General features: G+C 37.1%; 1 protein-coding gene and 1 pseudogene across 12 annotated transcripts in view; both read right to left on the bottom strand.

The window, feature by feature from the left end:
- LOC139439098 (myotubularin-related protein 10-like) overlaps window positions 1-27,864 on the bottom strand; it is a 303,254-nt pseudogene that overhangs the window by 214,780 nt on the left and 60,610 nt on the right.
- LOC101434078 (zinc finger protein 596-like) overlaps window positions 1-27,864 on the bottom strand; it is a 60,754-nt gene that overhangs the window by 31,183 nt on the left and 1,707 nt on the right. For 5 of the 12 annotated variants that reach the window (XM_058299360.2, XM_058299362.2, XM_058299363.2 and 2 more), the window contains exon 2: window positions 26,981-27,057. The gene's annotated coding sequence lies outside the window, so the exon portion shown is untranslated. Of the gene's footprint in view, window positions 1-1,316; window positions 1,440-26,980; window positions 27,058-27,864 lie in introns of all 12 variants that reach the window. The other 7 variants (XM_058299361.2, XM_058299358.2, XM_058299366.2 and 4 more) reach the window with 3 other exon arrangements.

The raw sequence follows: 27,864 nt of genomic DNA, 5'->3' as shown, positions 1-27,864 counted from the left end.
ATTTTTTTCCCAAGAAAAACAAATGCAAGGATATAGAATAAGAAGAACCAAGTATCAAAAATTAACCCTAGCACACACAAAAAAAACAACAAAATATTACCCTAGAGTAGAAAGAGAAGCTAACCAACCAAATAAGCCCAACAAGATATGCAGAAGCCAAGACATCAGGAAAAAATTATAAGCTATACAAAGAAATAAGAAGACATGGCCCAGCCTAACAAACAAACTAAAAAACAGGAGATGCACAATGTGGAACAACTAATCAAGGATGTCCAAACAAATATCAAGAATCAACTTAATGAAGTGAAGGAAAATATAAAGGGTATTAAGAAGACACTGGGGGAACAAACTGAAGAAAGTATATATATACCTAAAAAGATAACAGATATGATGGTGACAAATGCCACAATGCAAGAAATAAAAAATACACTGGAAGCACATAACAGCAGATTTGAACAGGCAGAGGGAAGAATCATGATACAGAAGACAGTACAGCTGAAATCAGAGAGACAGTAAAACAGATAGATAAAAAGAAAAAAAATCCAGCAGGGACTTAGGGATTTGAATGACAACATGAAATAAACATATGCATCATAGGCATCTGAGAAGGAGAAGAGAAGGGAAGGGGGGCAGAAGGAATACTGGAGGGAATAATGGCTGAAAATATCCCACCTCTATTGAGGGCCATTGATGTACATGTTCAGGAAGTATAGACAACTCAAACAGTATAACACTAAAAGGCCCACTCCAAGACATATACTTGTCAAATTGTCCAATGCTCAAGAAAAAAAAAGAGACTACTGAAAGCAGCCAGAGAAAAGAGATCCATCACATACTAGGAAGTTCAGTAAGATTAAGTGCTCATTTCTTGTCTGAAACCATGGAGGCAAGAAGGTAGTGGTATGACATAGTTTAGGTGCTAAAAGAAAAACTTGCAGTGAAGAATTCTCTATCCAACAAAGGTGACATTCAAAAATGAGGTAGAGTTCAAAGTATTCAGAGGTAAATAAAAATTGAGAGCATATGCCAATAAGAATGCTGGCCTTTAAGAAATACTAAAGGGAGTTCTGCAGATTGAAAGGAAAAAACAGGATAGAAAGAGTTGGAGGGGAGTGAAAGAATAATAAAAATATACAAAGAGAAATAAAAAGAGAAATAAAAACAACGTATGGCATACATAAACCTAAAGAATGTAAGTAATTATTTGACAGTGATAACATTGAATGTTAATGGATTAAATTCTCCAATCAAGAGACACGGATGGGTGAATAGATGACTAAATATGACCACCTATATGCTATCTCCAAGAAACTCACCTTAGACCCAGAGACACAAGGAGGCTGTAGGGGTCCCTGAAGAAATAAGTGGGGCTCAAGCCACATTGCTAGGGAGGATCAATGTGCACAGAGAGGTGAGCATGTGGTCAGCCATGTCTGTACCTGCAAGTAAGCAGAAAGGAGCTGATGTTCTGATAAGCAGAAACTCTAAGAAAACCCTCCTCAAAGAACCTCACACTTGAAGGCCCCTGCTCTGAGAACAGTGACCTAGTTAACTGCTTTAAATAAAACTTGTGGTGCCCGCTCAGAGCCTTGGCTAGCCCTGACCCACCTGTTCCCCTCTAGACTTGTCTTTGTCTCTGTGTGTCTTTATTAAGCTCCTGTCACCACCCCTCCGGTTCTCTGTTCACCTATGCAGGTCAGAGCAGGAGGCTGAAACTAAATGGCTAGAAAACAATTTTACATGCAATTTTACATCAGAAAAAAGGAGTAGCTATACTAATATTGGACAAAATAGACTTTAAATGCAAAACTATTTTAAGAGACAAAAAAGGACATTATATATTAATAAAAGGAATAATCTATCAAGATGAAAGAACAATCACAAGCATTTATATACCTAATCAGGGCACCTCAAACTAACTGAGGTAAACATTGGAAAACCTAAGTAGAGAAATAGATGTCTCTAAAATCTTACTTGGGGACTTTAACACACCATTTTCACCATTAGACAGAATATTTCGACAGAGAATCAGTGAACAAACAGAGACCTTGAATAATACATTAGAAGATCTGGACCTAATAGAAATTACAACCAAATACATCATGATATACACTCTTCTCAAGTGCACATGGATCATTCTCCTGGATAGACCACATGCTAGGCAACAGAACAACTCTCAGTAAATTCAGAAAGATTGAAATTACACAAAGTAATTGCTCTGATCACAATGGAAAGAAGCTGAAAATCAGTAAGGGGAAAAAAGATTAGGCACAAAGATATGGAAGTTAACACACTATTAGACAATCAGTGAGGCAAGGAGGAAATAACAAAAGAAATCAATAACTACATTGAAACAAATGAAAATGACAAGAGATTCTGATCTAGAGATTTCTGATAAGATGGCAGGCTAGAAAGACACAGGCTCTTGCCTCCTCCAGAAAAATATCTACAATAAGGCTTAAACAGCCTGAAAGATGATCTAGGGTTTAAGACACCTGGAGAAGGCTGGCACCACCCAGAGAGAGGAACTGCATCAACAGAGCTGTGAGTTGAACCCAGCGGCTACTGCTGCTGGAACACTCCACCACACTTATGACACATTAGATACTCAGGCCTCTGTGCCACTGGCTACAGACAAATGGGGCTCCAGAGATCCACCAACCAAGGAAAGAAGAGAGAGAGGGACACAACCTAAGGTTGACCCAGCTTCTGACCCACGAATTTGGTCTGCTGTGTCCCATGAGCCCTTAAAGACCAGGTGGTACCATGCCATGGCTTGCCCTGTGAGCCAGCACAGGACTGGAGAAATCAGACCCTCACAACTTTCCTCTCTTCTAGCTGGGACTGATTGTGGAGGAAAAACCTCCCCAGAAAAAGGGAGAGAGAGGGACACAGCCTAAGGCTGACTCAGCTTTTGGCTCATAAATTTGGTGGGTTGTGTCTCAGCAGACCTTCCAGACCAGGCAGGCCATGCCATTGTTTGCCTTGGGAACAAAGGGCTAAAGAGATACTACCCTCCCAATCTCCTTTTTTAGAACTTGGACTGGTTGCTGAAGATTCAGAGAGAGTGGAAAGATTTCCCAGCCTGGGAAAGGAAGGGGGCTGCCCAAGAAGGCTGGAGGACTTTCTCTGAGAAAGTTTGAATTACAAGGCTCTTAGCCTCCAGGCAGGAAGCTCTATCATATCGCTGTGGTCTGTGTTGCAACAAATACACACTGACCAGGCACTGAACTGACAGCTGCCAAAGGTTACCATATTCAGGCAAAACAAGGCAGTGCATGTGAGAAAATTAAAAATAAGAAAGAGGCTTTTCCTAGCCTGTATAGCTTCCCTCCCCAAGGCCATAGGAAGTGGGTCTGCAACCAATTATAGGGTCCAGAGCCCAGCTTTGAGCAACTAGCAGGGACAATCCTTAACAATCCAGGTTGAGCCAAGAATTAAAGAGAAGTGGTAATACACAGCCTCCTGCCACTAAATCCCTACAAAAGAGAAAGAAATTGAGTTTTTGAGTAAACTACATACTAATCAGATGCCTAGGCATCATCAAAAAATTATGAGCCACACTAAGAAAATGGAAGACATGGACCAGGAAAAGGAATATACCAAATCCCCAGAAGAGACACAGAACGTGAGAGAATTAATTAGCAAATTGTGCACAAATTTCCAACATCAAATTAATGAGTTGAAAGTTGAAAGATAGTATGTCTAAAGAGATAAATGACAGTATATGTCCTGCCGTAACCTACAGAGTTGAGAGTGATTGTAAACTACAATGTAAAGTATAATCCAGGCTTTAGTGGCAATGCTCCAAAATGTGTTTATCTATTGCAATGAATGTACCACACTAATGAACAATGTTGCCAATGCAGGAAAATGTGGGAGGTGTGGGGAGTGGGGCATATGGGAATCCCTTATATATTCTATGTGATATTTATATAATCTAAGTATCTTTTAAAATATATACATAAAAAAGAAAAAGAAAACAGACATTGAGTGAGCACAAAGAAGAATTTGAAATCCTGAAATTCCAATGTATGGATATAACACATTTTGGTTATTCATTCATTAGGTGATAGACATTTGGGTTGTTTCTTCCTGTTTTTTATTGTAAATAATGCTGCTATACACATTTGTTTACAATTACTTGAATATCACTCTTTAGTTTTGGGGTATGTGTTCCAGTGGCTGAGTGCCGGCTTCCCACATAGGAGGTCCTGGGTTCAATCCCCAGCCACCAATATGTTAAAAAAAAAAAGTGCAGGGCTTCTAATGTGTTTTTGATCTCATTGGTTGTGTGTTTCATTCCCATGGGAATGAATTGTACTAGCTATACCATGGAAACCTCTTGAAAACATGCTGTGTTTTCAAAACTTAAAACAGACATAAAAGGTCACATTTTTAGATGATTCCATCTATATAAAATATCCAGAACAGGCAAATCAGTAGTGAGATAAAGAGTAATGGTTGACCAGGACTGAGGGAAGCAGGGAATATGGAATAACTCCTTTTGTGTGTATGAGGTTTCCTTTGGAGTTGACAAAAATATTCTGAAATTAGATAAAGCTGATGCACAACATGGTGAATGCAATATATTCCACTTATAGTACTTCAAAAATGGTTACTTTGTTATGTGATTTTTCACATTTCAAAAAAAATGTACAAATAATGTTAAGAACAGAAAGGGCATGGGATTTTATTCAAAGAAATCCAAATTTTTCTAGAATAAAATTATATATTTTAATGTATAAATGTGCATATAAACATTAACAGTTCTAAATTTTAGTGAACATTTTTCTCATATTTTTAACATGCATAAATGATACCATATTCATAGGAAAATAAAAATGGCAAATTAAAAGGAAACTCTTGAATTCCTCATACACACACAAAAAAAATTAGAAGCATACAATAGAAGAATCAAAATGATAGAAAAATAAGTGAAACAGAAGACAGAGCAGCTGAAATTGAAAGGAGGAAAAGGAGAAAAAAGAATGGAAAAAACTGAGCGGGAGCTCAAAGAGTTGAATGATAAAATGAAATGCAACAACGTACATGACTTGGGAGTTTCAGAAAGAGAAGAGAAGGGGAAAAGGGCAGAAAGAGTATTTGAGGAAATAATAGCAGAAAACTTCCAAACTCTCATGAAAGAAATGAACTCACATGTCCCCAGAGGGTACCCAATCAGAATAAATCCAAATAGATCCATTCCAAGACATATATTGCACAGAATGTCAAATGCCAAAGATGAGAAAATTCTCAGGGCAGCAAGATAGAAGCAAACAACCACTTAGAAGTGATGCCCAGTAAGACTTAGTACATATTTCTGTTCAGAAACCATGGAGGAGAGAAGACAGTGGTATGATACAATTACTATACTGAAAGAAAAACTGCCAGCTGAAAATTCTTTATCTAGTAAATTTTCCTTGAAATATGAAGGTGAGTATAAAATGGTCACAAACAGAAACTAAGAGAGTTTGCAAAAAAGAATCCACAGTTGCAGGAAATATTAAAGGAAGCCTTAAAACCTGAAATAAAAAGGAGAGAGAGTCCCAGAGGACAGGAAAGAAGAAAGAATAGAGAAAGGATAACCAAAAGAGTAAAAAGGCAGACAAAAAGATGATATGACATATCAAAAACAAGGAATAAAATGGAGGAAGTAAATAATGCATTTACAGTATATCATTGAATGTGAATGGATTAAATTCCCCAATCAAAAGACACAGGTTGACAGAATGGATTAAAAAACCATGAGCCTTCCATATGCTGCTTACAGGAAACTCACCTTAGACCCAGGGAAACAAAGGCTGGAAGTGAAAGGTTGGGAAAAGATACTCCACAAATAGTAAACATAAAAGGACAGGGGTAGTGTAGCAGTTTGACATAGTTCATGAATTCCAAAGATAGATATTGGATTATGTTTGTAAACTGGTCTGTACATGGGCATCATTACATTGTGATTACAGCTTTGATTGGGCCACATCAGAAGGGTGTTGAGTTCCCTCTTGGGTGGGGACTCACACATAAATGACAGGGCAAAAGATAGTTGAAGTTTTGCTGTTGGAGTTTTGATGCTGGAGTCTTGAGCCGGAGCCCCAGTAAGTAAGTACACAGAGGAGCTTGATTGTGAGAAAAGAGAAGCAAGCCCCAGGAAGAGAGGAACCCAGGGAGCATGAATCCTGGCAGATGTCAGCAGCTATCTTGCTCCAACAGATGGCAAAAGATTTTGGTGAAAGAAGTAACTTATGCTTTATGGCCTGGTACCTGTACCCTTCTACCTCACTGCTGGTGGGAATGGAGAATGGTGGAGCCATTGTGGAGGAGAGTTTAGTATTTCTTCAGAAAGCTAAATATAGAACTGCCTTATGATCCAGCAATCCCACTGCTGTGTACATACCCAGAAGAATTGAAAGCAGGTATACGAATAGATATATGCACACCAATGTTCAGAGTAGCATTATCTGCTATTGCCCAAAGTTAGAAACAATCCAAATTTCCATCAACAGATGAATGGATAAACAAATTGTGGTATATAGATACAATGGAATATTTCTCAGCTGTAAGAAGGAATGCACTGCTAACACATGGGATAACATGGATGAACCTTATGTTGAGTGAAGCAAGCCAGGCACTGGCACTATAATATAAATATCACATGCTCTCACTGATATGAATAAAGCAAATTAAGCAGACTCATAGAACTAGAGTCTGGAAGATAGGTTTAGAGGAGACAGAAAGGTAGAATACGGCCAATGCCCATATAGGCAAAATCTAGAAGGTAGAAGGGTGCAGTTGTCCAGTGGGCTTGCATGACTAGGGGTGCAGTGCTGCTATTGGGTTTGTGAGGGGGAGTGGGGAAAGGGTGGGTTGGGCTGTCTATGGAGATGGGGGAAGGGTTGGAGAAAGAAGCAGATGAACTCTGGGAATTTGTGGTATGTGGTTGAAACTACAGTGTTAGGAATATAACTCTGGCAAATATGGCAGGGAAGGCTTACTGGTTTAGGGTGTTGGATGTGTGGGACATGTGGGACAGGGTGCCGCAGGCCTCTAGGGAGTGAGTGCTCATCTTGTCATATAGTTTGTGTCAGTGGGTGGAGACCCACATAATGAAAAGTGTTAGAATCCTATCCTGGAAATCCTATATTCTCAAACAGAGGGGCTTGAGAGCATAGGAAGTGCCTAATAGGGGAGGAAAGACCAGTATGTCAAGCCCTTAATGTTGTTGCAAGTAACTATGAATCTTGTTCTTCAAGTAATGAAGCTTGGTGGCTGCCATGGGCCCTGAGGGGAGGGAGAGGGATGAATAGAATAGATGGAATGTGAGACATTTTGGGGGTGATGTAATTAAACTACATGATATTGCAAGGAAGGATACACACCATTTAAAATATCAATATTTATAAAAGTATATGGTCAAAAATGTAAACCATAATGTAAATCACTGATGATTAGAAACAATGTTTCAATATCTGTATATCAATTGTAACAAATGAACTATCCACATGTAAAATGTTATTAATAGGGGAAAAAGGGGAGGATGTTGGGTATATGGGAATTCCCTATATTCTGTAAGTTACTTTTCTGTAACCTAAAGCTTCTTTGAAGGCAAAATTAAAAAAAAAATAAGATGAGGAAATAAAAGGAAGAATATATAACTATACATATAAGACAACAGATCTTACAGTGATTAAAGAAAATGTCAAAAAAATTTTAATATGTTTTTCCTTACTTTTATTATATAATTGAAAAACTTTTTGTGTATTTTATTTCTTATATTTAAAATTATCATTATTATCTCAGTTTTTTATTAATTGTATTTGGTTCCTTTGTTGGCTTCATTTTCAAAGAACTTTTGGATCACAGAAGGGTACAACTATGACAGGAGAGGATAACTGGTATGGGGTGTCAGTGATGGTGGATACATGGTAGGAGATTAACCTGCAGCATACCTATTAGGCATATAAATATATTCAAGTGTTCATGGGGCATTGTCACAGTGAGTGGAGATTCACACAATAACAGAAGAATATCAAATTTCCATCCTTGGGAGCTCTGACACATTCTCTAATGGAATAGCAAGAATCCCCCAAGTACAGGGGCACAGACTAGTGAAGGAGGGTGGTCTATTGATGTGTCCTTGATACTGATGGTTCTTATGTACCTTTACTTTTGAACTTGAAACTTATCCAAGTATTATAGGGTGCCTAAGAGTTATTTTCTGAGAGCCTCCCTGTTGTTCAAACATGGCCTCTCTCTAAGCTAAACACAGCATAAAAAAGCATTACCCTCCTCATGGCATAGGACATGGCTCCCAGGGATTATCCTCCCTGGCACTAAAGGATTACTACCGAGTGCCAATTAGAAATGCAACTGGAAAAAGACCTTGACCAAAAGGGGGAAAGGTAAGGACAAATGAGTTTATATGGCTAAGAGACTTTGAAGTGAGTTGGGAGGTCATTCAGAGGTTATGCTTATTCATGTCTCATCAGGATCTCAATGACTGGAAAACTAAATACTACGTCAAATAGTGGGGCTCCTGAGGGTTCTCTAGACATCCAGACACTATAAGAAGGGCAGACAGCTCAGGAGTTTGGTGCCCTGCCAGTGGGCCTTTGGAATTTATGCTCCCCATTGTGGTAGAGATGGACTCAGTGGTGGTTTCCCTACACATGGCTTTTCTGCCCTTTCTAGTTGAACCTACAGTTAATCCTAGAATTGATGGGTGTATGTCCAAGAGACTTCAATCTTTGGCCTATCCATGTGCCAGCTGGGCCCTGAATCTCAAGATGTGCAACACCTACTCACCAGTTTATTGGATTCACCCAGGACAACTAACTAAATGATGATGGAAAATGACCATCCCAAGGAACAGAAAGTATGCAACTGCAAGCAAGATAGTCCCATCCAACTGTCCAATGGGATCTAAGCCCCATGCAATTTGAGGTGGAGGGGCATCACCATCCCAGAACCCTCAGGATTGGGGAGTGAATGATGGACTAGAGTAGAATTACTGGTATTTTATTATATACTTACTGTGATTCTAGGAATGCAAGAACTTTTATCATTAATGTGGAGATAGGGACCACTGGAGGTTCTGAGGGGAGGGAAAGGCAAACACAGTTACAATATGGGGTCATTTTCAGGACTTGGTAATTGTCTTAAATGGCAATGCAATGAAAGATACAGGCCATTATATACCTTGTCACAACTTACAATATTGTGCAGGAGAGATTGTAAACTACAACATAAATGATAATCCATGTTTAGTGGCAATGCTCCAAAATGTGTTCATCAATTTTAACAAATGGACCATACTAATGAAGGATTAATGTGTGACAATGTGGGAGGCATATGGAGCATGGCATATGAGAATTCCCTATATTTTTTATGTAATACTTATGTAATCTAAGTATCTTTTTAAAAAAGTATATTAAGAAAAAAAAGAAAGTGAAAGGCTGGAAAAAGATATTCCACACATAGTGGAAGTAGCTATATTTATACTGGATGAAACACTTTAAAAGCAAAACTGTTATTAGAGAAAAGGAAGGACATTATATATTAATAAAAGTGGCAATTCACCAGAAGAAAACAATCATAAAAGTATATGCATGTAACTAGGATGCCATAAATTACACGAGACAAAAAGTAGCAAAGCTGAAATGCAAAACTCTCCACAGAAAGTCAGAGACGTCAATACACCATTCTCAGCACTGGATAGAACATCTGGGGAGAGGATCAATTAAAAAAAAAAAAGAAATCTTGAATAATATGATAACGGGACTAAACTTAATAGACATATACAGAACATTGTACACCATAACAGCAGGATATACATTCTTCTCAAGTTCTCATGGATCTTTCTCCAGGACAGACCATATGTTGGGTCACAGAGCAGATCTCAATAAATTCAACAAGATTTAAATTATATAAAGTACTTTCTCAGATGATAATGGAATAAATTTGGAAATCAAGAGGCATGAAAAGGAAAAATTCACAAGTATAAGGAGATTAAACAAAACACTTTTAAATAATCCCTGGATCAAAGAAGAAATTTTGAGAGAAATTGATAAATATCAAAAGATGAATGAAAATGAGAACACGACAGATCAGAACCCATGGGATGCAAAGAAGGCAGTGCTGAGAGGGAAATTTTTAGCACTCAATGCCCACATTAAAAAAGAAGAGCTAAAATCAATGACCTAACTACACAGCTAGAGGAACTAGAAAAAGAACAGCAAACTATTTCCAAAGCGAGTAGAAGGAATGAAATAAAATCAGAGCATAAATAAATGAAGTTGAGAACAAAAAATGTAGAGAGTAAAACCAAAAGATATTTATTTCAGAAAATTATCAAAATTGACAAACCCTTAGCTAGACTGACAAAGGAAAAAGAGAGAAGATGCAAATACAAAATGAAAGTAGGGACATTACTACTGATACCACAGAAATAAAGGAGATCATAAAATTATAGTATGAGATACTTCTGAGAAGCTGGCTGACTAGAAAGACATAAGATTCTCTTCTATCACAGAAAAATAGCTAGAGGACTGGGTGAAATAGCCTGGAAAAAATCTTCTAGGGTTTAGTACACCAGGGAAAGGCTGGACACTATCCAGAAAAGAGAGAGAAAAAGAATTGTAATGGCAAAACTGTAAGTTAAAAGCTGTAACTGATACTGTTGACACCCTCCTCCACACAATTCACTTCTGAATACTCAGGCCCCTGGGCTTGTGGGTTAAACAAAGATGGCTATAGGGATCCCCCTCCTCACGAGAAGGGAGAGAGGGACACAGGCTAAGGTTGACTCAGCTTTTGATTCAAATTTACCCTGCTGTGTCCCACAAGGTCCTCTGGGCAGGGTGGGGCCACACCATTGTTGGCCTTGGGAGCCAGCAAAGGACTAGAGATCTGACCCACTCAATCTCCCTCTCTACTAAGCAGGACTGATTTCTGAGGACAAAGTGGGTAGTGGAATAATTTCCTACCTGAGAAAAGGGAGAAGGCTACCAGCAAAGGTTATAGAATTGCCTCTGAGAAAGTTTGAGCTATAAGGCTCTTAACCCTAAGGCAGAAACCTATATCACATTGATCTGGTCTGTGTTACAGCAAACACACTCAGACAAGGCATTGAACTAAGAAGGCTGCCAAATCATACCATCTACTGGGAGGCCAAGGAAGTCCATGGGAGAACTTTAAAAGAAAATAAGTAAAAGAGGCTTTTTCTATTGTTTATACCCTAACTCTCAAAGACCCTAGGAAGCAGCAACCCATTACTGGTTCTAGAGCCCAATTTTGAGCAATTAACAGGGCCAATCCTAAAGACTCAGGTTGAACCAAGAATCAAAGAAAAGCAGTAATACACAGCCTACTGCCGCTAAACCACTACAAAGAGAAAAAGAAGTTAAGCATCAGAGTAAATTCACCATACTAATCACATGATTAGACATCAAAAAATTATGAGCTGTAGTAAGAAAATGGAAGACATGGATCAAGAAAAGAAATATACAGAAGCCTAGAGGAGATGCAGGATTCGAGACAACTACCTAAAATACACACAAATTTCCAAAATCAAATTAATGAGTTAAAAGAAAATATGGCTAGAGATAAAAGACATCAAGAAGAGATTAAGCAAAATGAAGAATTTGAAAACCTGAATAAAAAATAACAGCTCATGTTAATGAAAGGCATTAAAGGTAAGATAAAAAAGACATTAGAAGCATACAACAGATAGAAGAATGAAAAAGTGATTCCAAAGACAGAACAGCTAAACTGAAGAATAGAGAGAGAAAAGAATGGGAAAAAGTGCCAGGGAATCAGGGAGTTGAATGATAATATGATATACAACAACATATGTGTCATGGGAGTTCCAGAATGGGGAGAGATGTGGAAAGGGGCAGAAAGACTATTTGAGAAAATAATAGCTGAAAACTTTCCAACTCTTACAAAAGAAATGAAATTACATGTGCAAGAAGTGCAGTGTACCGCAATCAGAATAAATCCAATTAGACCTATTCTGAGACACATACTATTCAGAACGTCAAACATCAGAGATAGAGAAAATTCTGAGAACAGCCAGGGCAAAGTAAACCATCACATACATGGGACACCCAGTAAGACTTAGATGCTTATTTCTCATCAGAAATTATGGAGGGGAGAAGACAGTGGTAAGATACAATTAGGAGACAAAGAGAAAAATTGCCAACTGGGAATTTTTTATTCATCAAAATTCTCCTTCATAATGAAGGTGAGTATAAAATATTCACAAACAGAAACTAGGAGAAATTATGAAAAAGAACCCACCTTTGCAGGAAATAGTAAAGGAAGCAGAAGCAATTTGATATGGTTCATGAATTCCAAAAATAGGTATTGGATTGTGTTCATTAACTGATCTGTTCCTGGGCATGATTAAATTATGGTTAGGGTTTTGTTGGGACACAATAGTAGGGTGTTTAGTCCCTGTCTCTTGGTGGGTGGGGACTCACAGATAAAAGACATGGCAAAGGACAAAGTTGGAGTTTTTGATATTGGAATTTGGATGCTAAAGTTTTGAGCTGGAGCCTGGGAAGTAAGCACACAGAGGAGCAGAGCACTGAGCCCAGAATCAAGCTCTAGGGACAGTGACAGAGCCAGTCACCTACTGACCTCATAGAGAGAAGCAAAGCCTAGAGAGCCTCCTAGTCTACAGATGACCTTGTGGAGAAAACAGAAGAGCTGATCCTAGAGAGAAACAGAGTCCCAGGAAGAGAGGAACCCAAGAAGCCTGAACTCTAGGCAGAAGTCAGTGGCCATTTTGTCCCAACACATGGCAATAGATTTTGGTGAAGGAAGTAACTTATGCTTTACAGTCAAGTAACTGTAAGCTTCTACCCCAAAATAAATACCTTTAATAAAAGCCAATAGATTTCTGGTATTTTGTATCAGCACCCCTTTCACTAATACAGAACTCAGTACCAGGAGTGGGGTCATGCTTTTGCAATTACTGAAATGCCAGAATGATTTTATAAATCGGTAAGGGGTATTTTTTGGAGGAATTGTGAGATGTTTTACAGAAAAGGCTGAGATTGCTTTGCACAGACTTGGCAGCAATATGGATGCTGAAGAGACTTTTTTTTTTGATACTGTAGAAGTAAATGATAAACTATTATTGGAAATTGGAGAAAAGGTGATTCATGTTTTAAAGTTGCAGAGAGCCTAGCAAGATTAATTCCTGATGTTTTATGGAAGGAAGAATTTCAAAATGGCAAGCCTGGGCATTTATCTGAAAAATGTTCCAAAGTAAACTCAGAGTATGCAGCCTGACTTCTCCCTGCTGCTTGTAACACAGTGTTAGATGAGAGAGATAAGCTGAGGACACAAAGAAAACAGAAACTGATTCTAGAAATTCAAAGCCTCTAGAAATCAAGCTCCCAGAAGTGAGTGTCCCATTTGAGGCTTAACTAAACTTGGAACTTTAAATCAGGACTGAAGATTCAGTTATCTTGGAAAGACGTGTGGAAAGTCTTACTCTCTGATGGCTTGGACCTCTGCTTCTTTCATGCTAAACCAACAATCTTTTTGAGATAGCTGTACGAACAAAACCAGTCAGCTTGGACTAAAGGGAACATGGGAAGGAGAGACTGAAGGAGAAACAGCTTTAAGAAGAAAACTATGGAAGCTGAGATTTGGAATTAAGACATCACTTTGGGCCAAGAGAGGAACCCCACCCATGTGTACGGAGGGTGAGATTGCCACGACAGTTGAAGAGGGTGGGTGTTCCCACCTGATGTTCACCCAGAGTTTTGCTGCTCCAGGGTACAGAAAGGGTGGAGCACATTCCTGCAGGATTAGAGTAGTTAAGCTCAGCACCCCATAAGTCTGAGGGGTGCATCTGTCCCCCAAGGATTAGAGACAGCCATGTAGTCAACTCAACACTCTGAAAGGGTTAAGCCTGTATGCCAAAGGTTAGGAAGGATGCTGCCTTTCACCTCACTGTACGGGGGAGGGGGGGGGTTAAGTGTTTAACCCAAAGATTGGGTAAGGTGTGGCAATCACCCCAATGCTCTTTCAGGGTGAGGTCTGAAGCTTGGTCACCACCCAGATGCTTGATGAGGGTGGAACCAAGAAAATGGCCGTTGGCAAGCCTATGGAAAGGGTGGATACTCATGAAGTGCCAGGGAGAAGAAACCATCATCTTAAGAATGACGCTGTCTTTGAAATAAAATGGAGGATGCCCTGCAGGTTTCCTGAACTATTCTGGACCCATGACTCATGTTTCTTTCCAATTTCTCCTTATTTTAATGAAAATGTTTATCCTTTGTCCATTTGTGTATCAGAAGCAGACAAATTGTTTTGTAAGTTTCAGGGGTCTATAGCACATGGGACTTTGCCACAAGATAAACTTTATTTCTTTAAACTGATTGTGATGTGATTCTATACTTAGCACTGTTACTGATTTAAGGTTTTCTTTTGAATATTGTAGTATCTTTTTGGTAAAAAGGATCAAAGGAGAATATTATGAGAAACTGTCTGCCAATAAACTTAGACAACCTCGGTGAAATGGACAAATTCCTAGATATGCACAACCTACACTAACACTACAAGAAATACAAAAACTTAACAAATGAATAACATTTAAATATTGAATCCATCATCAAAAATCCCTCCAACAAAGAAATGTACAGGACCAGATGGCTTGACAGTTTAATTCTACCAAGCATTTTGAAAATAATTAACAGCAATCCTGTTTAAACTAATCTAAGAAATTGAAGAGGAAGGAAAATTACCCAACACATTTTATGAAGCCAACATCACCCTAACTGCAAAACCAGATAAATACACTACAAGAGAAGAAAATGACAGCCCAATTTCTCTAGTGAACATAGATGCTAAAAATTTTCAACAAAATACTTGCAAATCAAATCCAACAGCATATCAAAAGACTTGTACATCATGACCAAGTGGGATTTATTCCTGGTATGCAAGGCTGGTCCAACATAAGAAAAACAATACATAATATACCACATTAACAAATTAAAGGGAAAAAAATGACATGATCATTTCAATCGATGCAGAAAAAGCATTGAACAAAATCCAGCAACCTTTCATGATAAAAACAATTCAAAGATAGGAATAGAAAGAAAATTCCTCAAGGTGATAAAAAGCATATATGAAAAACCCACAGCCAACATTGTACTCAATGGGGAATGGTTGAAACCTTTCCCAATAGGACTGGGAACAAGACAAGGATGGTCACTGTAACTTTTGTATGCAGCATGGTACTTGGAATTCTAGCTAGAGGAATTAGACAAGAAAAAACTAAAGGCAACCAAATAGAAAGAGCAGGTAAAACTCTCACTATTTGTGGATGACATGATCTTATTTAGAAAATTCATTAATGCCTATGACAAAGCTACTTGAGCTAATAAATGAGTTCAGCAAAATGGCAGGATACAAGATAAATGTGCAAAAATAAAGTTTTTATACACTAGTACTGAACAATCTGAGGAAGAAATCATGGGGAAATTCCATTTACAATAGCAACAAAAAGACTTAAATACCTAGGAATCAATTAAACCAAAGAGGTTCAGAGAACTATATATGCAGTAACTAAAACAAACTTCCTAAAAAAATCAATAAAGACCTAAACAAATTCAAAGACATTCTGTGCTCATGGATTGGAGGACTAAATATTATGACAATCAACCCTACCCAACCTGATTTTGAGATTCAGTGCAATACCAATCAAAATAACAACAAGCTACTCTACAGAAATAGAAAAAGGCAACTACCAAATTCATTTGGATGGGAAAGTGCACCCAAATAGCCAAAAGCATTCTAAAAAGGAAGAGTGATGTAGGAGGAATTTCACTACCTTAATCTGAAACATATTACAAAGCTGCAGTGGTCAAAACAGCATAGCATAAAGGGAGACACACTGGTCAGTGGAATCGAATTGAGAGTCCAGAAATAAACCCTCACCTCTATAGTCAAGTGATTTTTGACAATTACAAAGTCCATGTTTATGGGACAAAACAGTCTTCAAAAAGTGGTGCTGGGAGAACTGGATATACATAACCCAAAGAATGAAAGAGGACCCCTTCTCACTTCCTAGAGAAGAATCAACTCAAAATGGATCAAACACCTATATATAAAAGCCAGGACCACAAAATTACCAGAAAAAAACTGTAGGGAAATGTTTAAAGAACTTTTGGTATGTGGTTTCTTGGGCCTTATACCAAAAGCACACGTAACAAAAGAAAAACATAGATAAATCAGACCTCCTCAAAATTAAATGCTTTTGCACTTCAAAGGACTTTGTCAAAAGAGTAAAAAGGCAGCCAACTTGATGGGAAAAAATATTTGAAAATTACACATCTGATAAGAGTTTAATATTCATTATAAATAAAGAGATGCTACAACTCAACAATAGAAAGGCAAATAACCCAATTAAAAAATTGGCAAAAGACTTGAATAGACATTTGCCCAAAGAAAGACAAATGGCAAAAAAACACATGAAAAAATGTTTATCATCACAAATGATTAATGCTTCCTTCCCCAAATAGAAAGATGTGGATTTTTCTGTTTGAAGTAATGAAATCGCTGTAAAACTTTTCATCACGATGAATGCACAACATTGTGATTATACTAAAATCCACTGATTATACACTTTGGATAGATCATATGGCATGTGAATATATCTCAATAAAATAGCTTAGTAAGTAAATAATATTTGTTTATTATTACTACTGAAATAATGAAAAAGCTCTAATAATGATTGAAGTGCTAAACGCACAGCTATGAGATTATACCATTCCAATACCACTGATTGCATACTTTGGATGAACTGCATGCTTTATTAATATGTACCTATAAAGTTGATTTGTTTAAAAAAATAGTATACTGTGAACAAGTGTATGCTAACAAACTAGAGAATGTAGATGAAATGAAAAATTCCTAAGAATGTACAAAGAAACTACACTGATCCTTAAAGAAATAGGAGACTTAAACACACCAATCACAAGTAAAGAGACTGAAACCATCATCAAAGAACTACCAAAAATGAAAAGACCAGGACCAGATGGTTTCACAGGTAAGTACTACCAAACACCCAAAGAAGATTTGATATGAATCTTACTCAAGCTCTTTCAAAAAAGTGAACAAGAAGGTACATCACTGAACTCATTCTATTAAGCCAATATCACCCTAACACCAAAGCCAGATAATGATATATTACAAAAAGAAAATTACAGACCCATTTCCTTGGTGAATATGGATGCAAAAATTCTCAACAAAATACCTACTAACTGAATACAATAACACATTAAAAGAATTATTCTTCATGATCAAATGGGTTTTATACCAGGCATGCAAGAATGGTTTAACACAAGAAAATCAATCAGTATAATACACCACATTAATAAACAAAGAAGAAAAATCACATGAATTTATCAATTGATGTAGAAAAGGCATTTGACGAAGGAAAGCATCCTTTCTTGATAAAAATACTACAAAAGATAGGAATTGAAGGAAACTTTCTCAACATGATAAAGGCCATGTATGAAAAACCCAAAGCTAGTATTGTACTCAATGGTCAAAGAGTGAAAACTTTCCCATTGAGATCGGGAACAAGACTAGGACGTCTTGGCACCATTGTTGTTCAATATAGTGCTAGATGCTCTAGCTAGAGCAAACAGGCAAGGAAAAGAAATAAAAGTTGTCCAAATTGGAAAGGAAGAAGTAAAATTTTCACAATTTTCAGATGATATGATCTTATACCTAGAAAGTTCTGAAAAATGTACAAGGGTGCTACACCTAAACTATTTCAGTAAAGTGACAAGTTACAAGATTAATATGGAAAAATCAGTGATGTTTCTATACACTAAAAGTGCACAATTTGAGTAGGAATTCAGGAAAAAATTCCATTTAGAATAGCATCTAAAAGAATCAAATATTTAGGTATAAGCTTGACCAAGGATGTAGAGTACTTATATTCAGAAAACTATAATACATTGCTAAAAGAAATTTAAAAAGACCAAAATAATTGGAAGAACATTTCTTGCTCATGATTGGAAGATTATTATTAAGATATCAATTCTACACAAATTGATATACAGATTCAATGCAATCCTGAAAATCTTCTGCAAGTATTTTGTAAACAAATAGAAAACATAATTATCAAATTTATTTGGAAGGGTGAGTAGCCTTGAATAGCCAAAAACATCTTCAAAATTAAAAGAGCAGTTGGAGGAATTTCACTTTGGACTTCGAATCATATTACCCAGCAACAGTGGTAGAAAACAGCATGTTACTGGCATGAAGATAGACATAAAGACCAGTGGAAACAAATGGGTGCTTAGATAAGATGTTAAAATCACTAGAAACAAAAATAGACAAATTGTTTTTCACAAAAATTAAAAGCTTTTTAACCAAAGGAAACCCTATCAAGACAGTGAATAGATATCCTAAATAAAGGAAAAAATACTTTCCAAACATTTATCTGAGAAAGGCCTAATATCCCAGAAAGTATATATTTTTAAAAATTCATTACCCTTTAACATAAAAGACAAATAATCTAATTAAAAATGGCCAAAGTATTTGAATAGACATTTTTTCAAGGAATATATGCAATTAGATATACACATAATGCTCAACATCTGTAGTTATTAGAGATATGGAAATCAACACCAAAATGTGATATCACCTGCTGGAATGGTTACACTTTTTTGAAAATCTATAAGAACTATTGGTGAGGATGTAGAGAAATTGGAATCCTTGTACATAGCTGGTAGGTATGTATAATGAATGGTTCAACCACTTGGAAAATATTTATGCAGTTCCTCAGTAAGATATACACAGAATTAGCTGATGACCTGGCAGTTTTCTTCCTTGAAATGTACCCCACAACACTGAAGAAACATATTCAAGTAACTGTGTACAAATGTTCATATTAGCATTATCTACAATAACACATAGAAACAATTCAAATTCCTATCATCTAATAAATGGGTAACCAAAATATGTAATATCCATACATTGAATTTTGTTCAGACATAAAATGGAATGAAGTAATGGTATAAGCTATACCATGGAAAAGATTTGAAAACATGCTGTTTTCAAAACTTAGGCCAGATACATAAGGTCACATTTTAAAAATATTCCATTTATAGGCAATATCCAGAATTGGCAAATCAATAGTGGCAGAAAGAAAATTAATGGTTGACAGGGATTGAGGGGAGTGGGTTTGCGACCCGGGGCCTCCTTGTGAAGGGAAGCTCGCCTGCACACTGAGGACAGCCACCTGCCCAGGCACCGCGGAGTTTCGCCCTGACTGAAAGCACTGCAGAGAGCCAACTCAGCAGGTAAAGCCAAAAAAAAAAAAAGGGAAACAAACAACAATGCAGAAGAGCACGCAGCAAATGGACAGAGAGAGCAGACAGCAAAAAAAAGCTACAAGGGGTGGGGGAAATTTAAAAAATAAATACAGACAGGAGAATGCACAGCAAATGGACACAGAGCAGACAGCACACAAAAAAAGCTGTGGCGGGGGCAGGGGGAGATTTTAAAAAAAACAGCTTATGAGACCACAGGACAATTTCTTTTGGATTTTTTTTTTTTTTTTTTTTTTGGCAACTTTGGCTAAGAGGAGAGGATCCCAAGGTGACCACTAATGACTTGTGACAACACGAAAGACAGAAAAAGTGCCCGTGAAAACCCAGAAAAACCTTTTGTGTTTTTTTTCTCTCCACTATCTCCAAGAGTCTTTAATGAGCCCCTCTCAGATCTGAGTCCACTATTTCTGTGTTTGAGCACTCTGATCTCACTAGCTGTCAGCACAAAGGTTAGTGGGTTAATCTTCTTGATGAGAAAGTTTCAATTTTTAGCCTAAGTCCCTAGCCTTTTAGTACAGACCAATTTCATTTCTGCTACTGCTGGTTTCTTTTTCCTGTTTACAAGGTAAGAAATGAAATGATAAAAATAGGATTCCCATGCTCATCTAAAATTTGATTCTCTACACTCTGGGACTCTGACATATGCTGCCTAAGATTTACTTTCTCAGGGTCTCCTTGATGTTCAAATGTGGCATCTCTCTAACCCAAACTCAGTAAACAAACACACTACCTTTCCACTGACATGGAACATGACTGCTGGGGATGAGCCTCCCTGGCATCAAAGGATCATTACCAAGAACCAACTAGCAATGCACCTGGAAAAAGACCTTGATCAAAAGGAGAAAAGGTAAATACAAATGAGTTTTTATGGCTAAGAGATTTCAAAGTGAGTCAGGTCATTCCAGAGTTTATGCTTGTGTACATCTCAGCAGGACCTCACTGACTGTCAGTAAATGGTGCCTTAAATAGTGGTGCTCCTGGGCACTGTAGACACTATAGGCAGGGCAGACAGCTCAAGTATGGCACCCTGACAGTCGACCTTACTTTTGAATTTATGCTTCCCATTGTGACAGAGCTGGACTCATCTGTGATTTCCTTACACATGGCTCTTCTACCCCATTTATTTGAAACTATAGTTATTAGTATAAATGATAGGTTTATGTTCAAGACACTTAAATCTTTGGTCTGTCCACATGTCAGATAGGCCCTGAATCTTAGCAGATTTACAAAACTTACTCTATAGTTCAATGGACTAACACAGGACAGCTACAAGATGATAATGGACAAGAAACACCCCAAGGAACAGCAAGTCTGTAACTGCAAGTGAGATAGTTCCATCCATTTGTCTCATGGGATCTAAGTCCTCTTTCAATTAGAGACAGTGTGGGCATCACCATCAAAAATCCTGAAGATTGGGGAAAGAACAATGGACTAAAATAGACTTACTATTAATCTACTATAAACTTATCATTATTCTAGCAATGTTAGAACGTTTAGCATTGATGTGGAGGCAGTGGCTGCCAGAGGTTCTGTGAGGAGGGAGAGGGAGGAACAGGTATAATATGCGGCCATTTTTGAGACATTGGAATTGTTCTGAATGATATTTCAATGACAGATACAGGCCATTATATATATACGTATGTACATGTAGTGTGCAACAGAGTGTAAACTATTCTGTACAATAAATAACAAATATATCACACTAATGAAGGATGTGGTTAATGTGGGAAGGGAGTGGGGCATGGGAATCCTCTATATTTTTATGTAACATTTATATAATCCAAGGTTTCTTTAAAACATAATATATATACACATATGGGGCTGGAAGCTGTGTCAATCTAACAAAATGTCAAAATCTCACCAAAGACAATCTGGAATTTCCATGTTCATTTTGGGAAATATCCAATTAGACAAAATTACTCACTACTCTAGAAAAGGAGCTCCAAAACTAAACAGCTAAATAAATGTCTAGTTTATTTAGTACTCAGAATTTACTAAGATAATGCAAGAAAAATAGTTTCATTAAAGGGCTCTTTGCAAAAGACAAATGAGAAAGTGTGAACTCAGAGGATTTCTGTTTTCTTTATTTCTGTGTTTTATGTCTGGCAAATGGCTAAATTAGTTTTTTTTTTTATGATTTCTTTTATTTATTTCTCACCTCCTCCCCCCCTCCATTCCCTCTGTTGTCTGCTCTCTGTGTCCATTCACTGTGTGTTCTTCTGTAGCACTGTATTCTTATTAGGCATTGTATTCTTATTAGGCAGCTCCAGGAACTGATCCTGGAACTTTCTGGAGTAGGAGAGAGGCGATTAATCTCTTGTGCCACCTAAACTCCTTGTTCTACTAAGTCTTCTTATTTTCTCTCCTCTGTGTCAGTATCATCTTGCTGTGCCAGCTCTCCACATCGGCCGGCACTTCCGCACAGGGCAGTTTTCTCATGCTGGGCAGCATTCCCACACAGGGCGGCACTCCTGCACAGGGCAGCATTCCCACATGGGCAGGCACTCTGCATGGGCCAGCTCTCCACATGGGCCAGCTTGCCCTCACCAGGAGGCCCTGGGCATCAATCCTGAACCTCCTATATGGTAAATGGGAGTCCACTTGTATGTGCCTCATCTGTTTCCCCTAAATTAGCTTTAACTGAAGCTATAAGCTCTCTATTTGTGTCTGTCTGTATGTTTGATGCATAACATTTTCCTACCTCTGAATGGTATTACCAAAGTAACTTATGAAATTCCTTTAAAGAGCTATATTTAAGTTGGCTTAAAGATAAATAATCACATATATAAATATAATACTCCTACAGTTCCAGAGATTAAGGAAAACAAACTTCTAATATTTCCAGTGAAAATAGAGAATGCTTAGAAGTAAATCTAACTTTTTTTTTAAAAATTAAATTTCACGTAATTCAGGTAAACCCTAGGGAAATAGGACTGATTGAATATTAACTAAATAAAACTAGCTATGTCTTTGGAATTATCAATACTAAGTAGAATATAAGCATAAAATTTTATTCTAGTTTGGTGTGTTCTTCCTAAATTTATGCAGTGTTCTAATAAAATAATATAGCATTATATCTACTAGATCCTTAAGATGATCAAAAAATGTAAAAAGAGTTTTGAAGGATGCTGGGTTGAATGCAGTTTACAAGGTTTTTTTTTTGATAAAAAATATGTAAGTTATGCAGGATGTGTTTTGTTAAGGGAATGAAAGAGTTTTGTCTAAAAGTCAATGACAGGTTTTTACAGAATGATAAAAAGGAATATGTAGGAAAATCTGAATAGATATAGAAAACTGTAGAAGGTTTTCAGGAAAGGGATTTTTATCTGTCATAGTCATGGGTGATTATGATTTGACAGGTTTATATGATTTTTAAGAGTTTCCTTAGACAATATCTTCATGCAAAACTAGTATTTGATTTTCTTTCCTTTAAAATGACAAAGTATTCCTGGATTATTGGCCTACTCTTAATAAAAATTAATAAAATGTTTTTCTAAAATATCTGAGTAACCTGCTTAGAGGGAAAAATTCTGTATCTTAGAAAAATCTCCTGTGCTATATATCCTTTATACCAACATCACTTAATTGCTACAGGAAATGTCTTCTCACATTTGAAATAAAGTATTTTTTACCACCATGCTACTGCCTCTCTTTATTTTTAAAATATTTTGTTGTCACTTTCATTAAATAAGTAAATATTGCTTCACAGTTCCCCAAGATCCTATTCATCAAAATGTTAAAACCTGACAACTTTTGACAGTTTCTTTCCAAAAACTGAACCATAAATAATATCTTCTTGATCTCAAACTCTTATTGGGATTTTCCAGAGGATCCTTGGAAAGTCACAAAGGATTTTTTCTCTTTCACCTTGTAAAAAGAAAGGTGATAAACTAGTTTTATATGTTATCAGCTGCATAGGAAGTGTTATCAAAATAAAAATGATTTTATAACTTTCTGTTGGTAAATTATAGGATAAAATGTTACTAATATAAGCATATTAGAAATTATATAAAGTTCTTAGGGACTGGTCTATATCCTCAGTGTCCACCAATTGTCCAAGTACTAAGTCTGATATCAGACAGTAGTATTTTTGGTCATAAGTTCAGTTATTCTTAAAATAATGTTTTGTGAACTATCATCTGATTGCTCACTTTTGAATAAGAGCAATAAGTTAACCATGGACATTTTAAGTTTTCTGTCTTCTAGAGATAGTTTTAATTCTGATGCTTCCCTGAAAACACTTGCAACCAGTTACAGGCCAGTATGCTTCATCTTCAACATGAAGTGCTCTCTCAGAGACCTATGGGAAGACTATGCCAAGTTATATGAGGAACCAGCTTCTAATGACATTCCTTAAATAACTTTAAGAGCATATCACCGTACTGAATGAAATAAAGATCGCCAGAATTTTAATGAAGAACTTGATAGTTTCTTGAGATTGATAACAGAAGATCTAATGAAATACAGATTAATTACTTAGGGCTAAATGAAATTATAAAGAATGGTCATAGTTTTCTTTGGATTATTGATAATATTTTATTGTTCTATTTTCTATATACAAGGGATTCCTTACTGAATTAAACTATCTATAATTCATAAAACATTCATCCTTATCTCCTTGCCTGACCCCTCCAGAATCTGAAAACTTACTCAATAGTCCTAAATGTATGGTATTACAGATTCAATCAGATCTATTCTCATTGTTAACAGGAAATAATTAGAGTAAAATGTTATATAACAAAGTCTTAGGATGTTAATTCAAGAACACAGAAGAAGCTCCAAATCTATTGCATATTTATTATAGCCCCTACCTTGATGTAGTTGTCTGTTCTTACCCAAATTGTGTTAAAGATTCAGCAGAAACTGCCAAATTAATTATGGCCTCAGCAAACTTAACTCTGAGCAGTCCTATTTTTCCTCCAGAAAACTGTTATCATAAGTGGTCCTTCTACTTCACCTCTTAACCTTCACCTAATCAGGTGCAATGTTATTGAACCTGCTACTCTGCTACAGTCATGGGATACCCCAAGACTGAAAACTGTTAACTTCAAAATTAATGACTTCATACACGCTCTTATGATCAACCCAATGTCATTCTATTTGTTAATGCTTCTTATGCTAGAATTGTCAATGGTACATTCTAAACAGGCCATACCACATACAGATTGAATAAGGTAGCCATCCACAATATTCTTCCTCAAAGAAGCATGAACTCTGTGCTTTTGCCCAACTTGGCTATCTATCAGAAGGAAATTCTGTTAACATCTATAGCAGGGGTTCTTTTTTTCCATGGACCCATTTGCCAGGCAGGTGAAAACCACAGACCCCTTCGCAGAAGGTAAGAGTCGATAGTTTTATGTCAATCAACATGGGCATGTCTTTAAATTAAAATTTTCAATTCAAGTTCACAGACTCCTTGAAATCTTTCCCCAGTTTAAAACCCTGATCTATAGTGATTTCAGAATGCAATGGAAGCAAAGATGGTTCCTCCCTTCTGGTATGCCAGTTGAAAATTGTGGATCATTAAATTATCTCCTTTCTACCAATTACTACCATCTACTGTTGCCATTATTAAGATAAAGACTTAAACAAAAAGGACTGGGCCTAAATATTTTTTAAATGCACTTGTATATTTTCATGCAAAAACAGCCACTAATAAAACAGCTGTAATTATAAACTTAAATTAACACTGTCTAAACTAACCAAAGAACCTAACCATTGCTGGCCCAAATTTTACATTTGGCCCTCTGTTTATTCATAGCATTCCTTTTAGGAAACTCACATTCTCCCCATATAAAATTGTTACTAGCAGACCTACCTCTGAGAATAAACTGAGAACTGATTACTTGTTGTCACACCATGACATGACCCAATTTGCAAATCCTTAATGCATTATGCCAAAGATTATCTTCAACAAGTAAAGGACACCTTTCCTGTCCCACATGACTCCCTTAATCATAATCTGTCACCAAAATAATGGGTTTACTGGAAATGACACAGACAAAAGACAGCCCTAGATCCTCATTAAAACGAACCCTGCCAAGTATTTCTAATTTCTGATAATGCAATTAATGATGGGGTATTGAGCCATAGGTCCACATTACTCAACTAAAATAATTCTATCAGATTCCTGGACTAATTACGGAGACTTAAAAATCAAATGAGCCAGGAAGGGAAGTAGAAATGCCACAAAGTAGACTACTTATTTCCAAGGTGACAGATGAAGTCCTAACGTAAAGTCTTCATATAGACTCTACCTTAGTAATACTCACAATGCATAAAATCTTTATATTTTCCTGTGCTTTGCCCTTGTACTGGCCTGGAAAGACAATGCCATTGTCTGCTTTTCTGAGGCCATTTCAAAGGAAGGTAACCTTACAGAAGGTTGGAATTGTCACCATAAACCCTGATCTATGCACATTGTAAGGGACTACATTGCTTTACCCAAAACAAATTTCTTTCTTATTGCAAATGCTTCAGACTCTTTTGATCAGACAGCACCATCTGTTTCATATGAAATATGGCTACTAGACCCAAGGTCTTCTTTACTGTTTTAAGCTTCCCTGGATCTATAAAATTGTAACCAAGAATTAACAAAAGTTTATGATTACTGACTCATTATATAGATGGTTTTTTTCCTTATTTTATCAGTATATTATAGAAGAGCCCAAAGATAATACCTGAAATTACTGAAACTGGCTAGGTCAACCTCACCTTTCTTTATGGTTGTTACAAACTAGGCTCATTCTTCTGTATACTTAATATTGTGATTGTTATTTCAGTCTCATTTTATCTTTGCTTATGGTTATTTCAAAATTATTCTTACCTTTGTGTGTACTTACTATTGTGTTTATTCTAGTCTAACCTTACATTTGTTTATGGTTATTTGAAAACTAGCTTGTGTGTATTTACAATTATGATTGTAACTAGTCTATCTTCCCCTGCATGAATCCATAGAAACCCTAAACTCCTTGCTACCAAGGAGGCAGACTTTTGGGCCATGGCTAGACCAATGATCTCTTTGCTATCCTAGCAAATAACTTTTCACGCTTGGAACCAAAATAACTCAGGAATTGACTTTAAAGTGTATTGGGGGAAGCAAACTTGGCTCAACAGATAGAGCGTCTGCCTACCACATGGGAGGTTCATGGTTCAAACCCAGGGCCTCCTTGACACATGTGAAACTGGCCCATGCACAGTACTGATGCACGCAAGGAGTGCCGTGCCACGTAGGGGTGGCCCCTCGTAGGGGAGCCCTGTGCACAAGGAGTGCGCCCCATAAGGAGAGCTGCCCAGCATGAAAGAAAGTTCAGCCTGCCCAGGAGTGGCGCTGCACACACAGAGAGCTGACGCAGCAAGATGACGCAACAAAAAGACGCCGCTGACAAGAACAGAAGCGGACACAGAAGAACACACAGGGAATGGACACAGAGAACAGACAACTGGGGGGTGGGGCAGGGGGGAAAGAGAGAGAAATAAAAATAAATCTTAAAAAAAACACACACACAAAGTGTAGTGGAAGGAAAGAACTTGCTTTTGCTCAGTATCAAACACACTATAGATATAACTAGTTGAGAATAATATAAAGATATCATAAAAGAGTTTGGAAAACTTACTATTTTAGTACACCTGCCTCAACAGATACAAGTTACCTTAACAATGCATGTCCACTTTCAGGTTTAAGGTACTGGATCTGCAAAAGATTCATGACACAAATTTTGGTCACCTCTTCACTTGAATTCTCAATACCACAGACCCTTGGATACTAAGGACAAATGACAGTAATCCTAGAAATGAATTTATAAACAACATCACTTGATGGCAGTTACACTGGTTTGTCAGGCAATATTTTTATTGTGGAATTTTATCATATATTTGCCTGGACAGTAAATTATCTTAATAGCTGATAAATGTCTGGGCAATGTGCATTTGTCGCCTCACAGTCCATCAGGAATTTAGAATAAATCTGAAACTTCTCACTGGAATACTTCCCTCAATATACCATCTCAGGCAAAACAGGATTTACTCAGGGAGTTAAAGATTCTGGGTTTACCTCTTTCGGCAGATTCCTGCTACCACGGCTTGAGGTTAACACAGATGAAAATAGGATTAGATATTTATTGATCACAATAGGAGAAATTATTGAATCTACTGCTAGAGCTAGAGCTGCACAGCAAGTCATCAGATTTATTAGTTAAACTTGTTTTAGATAGTAGCATTGCCAAAATTGTTACTTATTAGCTGAAACAAGGAGGCATTTTTGCCATTGCCAAACCACCTATTGTTCTTGGTACACACTGCTGGGGAAGTTGAGACATAATTGCATGAAATAATTAAATAGACCACATGGTTTTAAAAGGTAAGATCTTCCTCAAGGCTGTGATTCCATCATGTTCATTTAGTTGGGTCAAATCGTGGGTCCTGGGCTTAGGAGTATATTATGATGTAGGTTGTTGGGCCTTTTATCACTCTAGTACTCATTATGGTCTCCCTGGACTGT

Source organism: Dasypus novemcinctus, chromosome 6 (assembly GCF_030445035.2).
Source record: "Dasypus novemcinctus isolate mDasNov1 chromosome 6, mDasNov1.1.hap2, whole genome shotgun sequence".
NCBI classification, from domain to species: domain Eukaryota; kingdom Metazoa; phylum Chordata; class Mammalia; order Cingulata; family Dasypodidae; genus Dasypus; species Dasypus novemcinctus.
The sequence above is the reverse complement of the archived record's forward strand: the minus strand, read 5'-3'. Positions and strand labels throughout refer to the sequence as shown.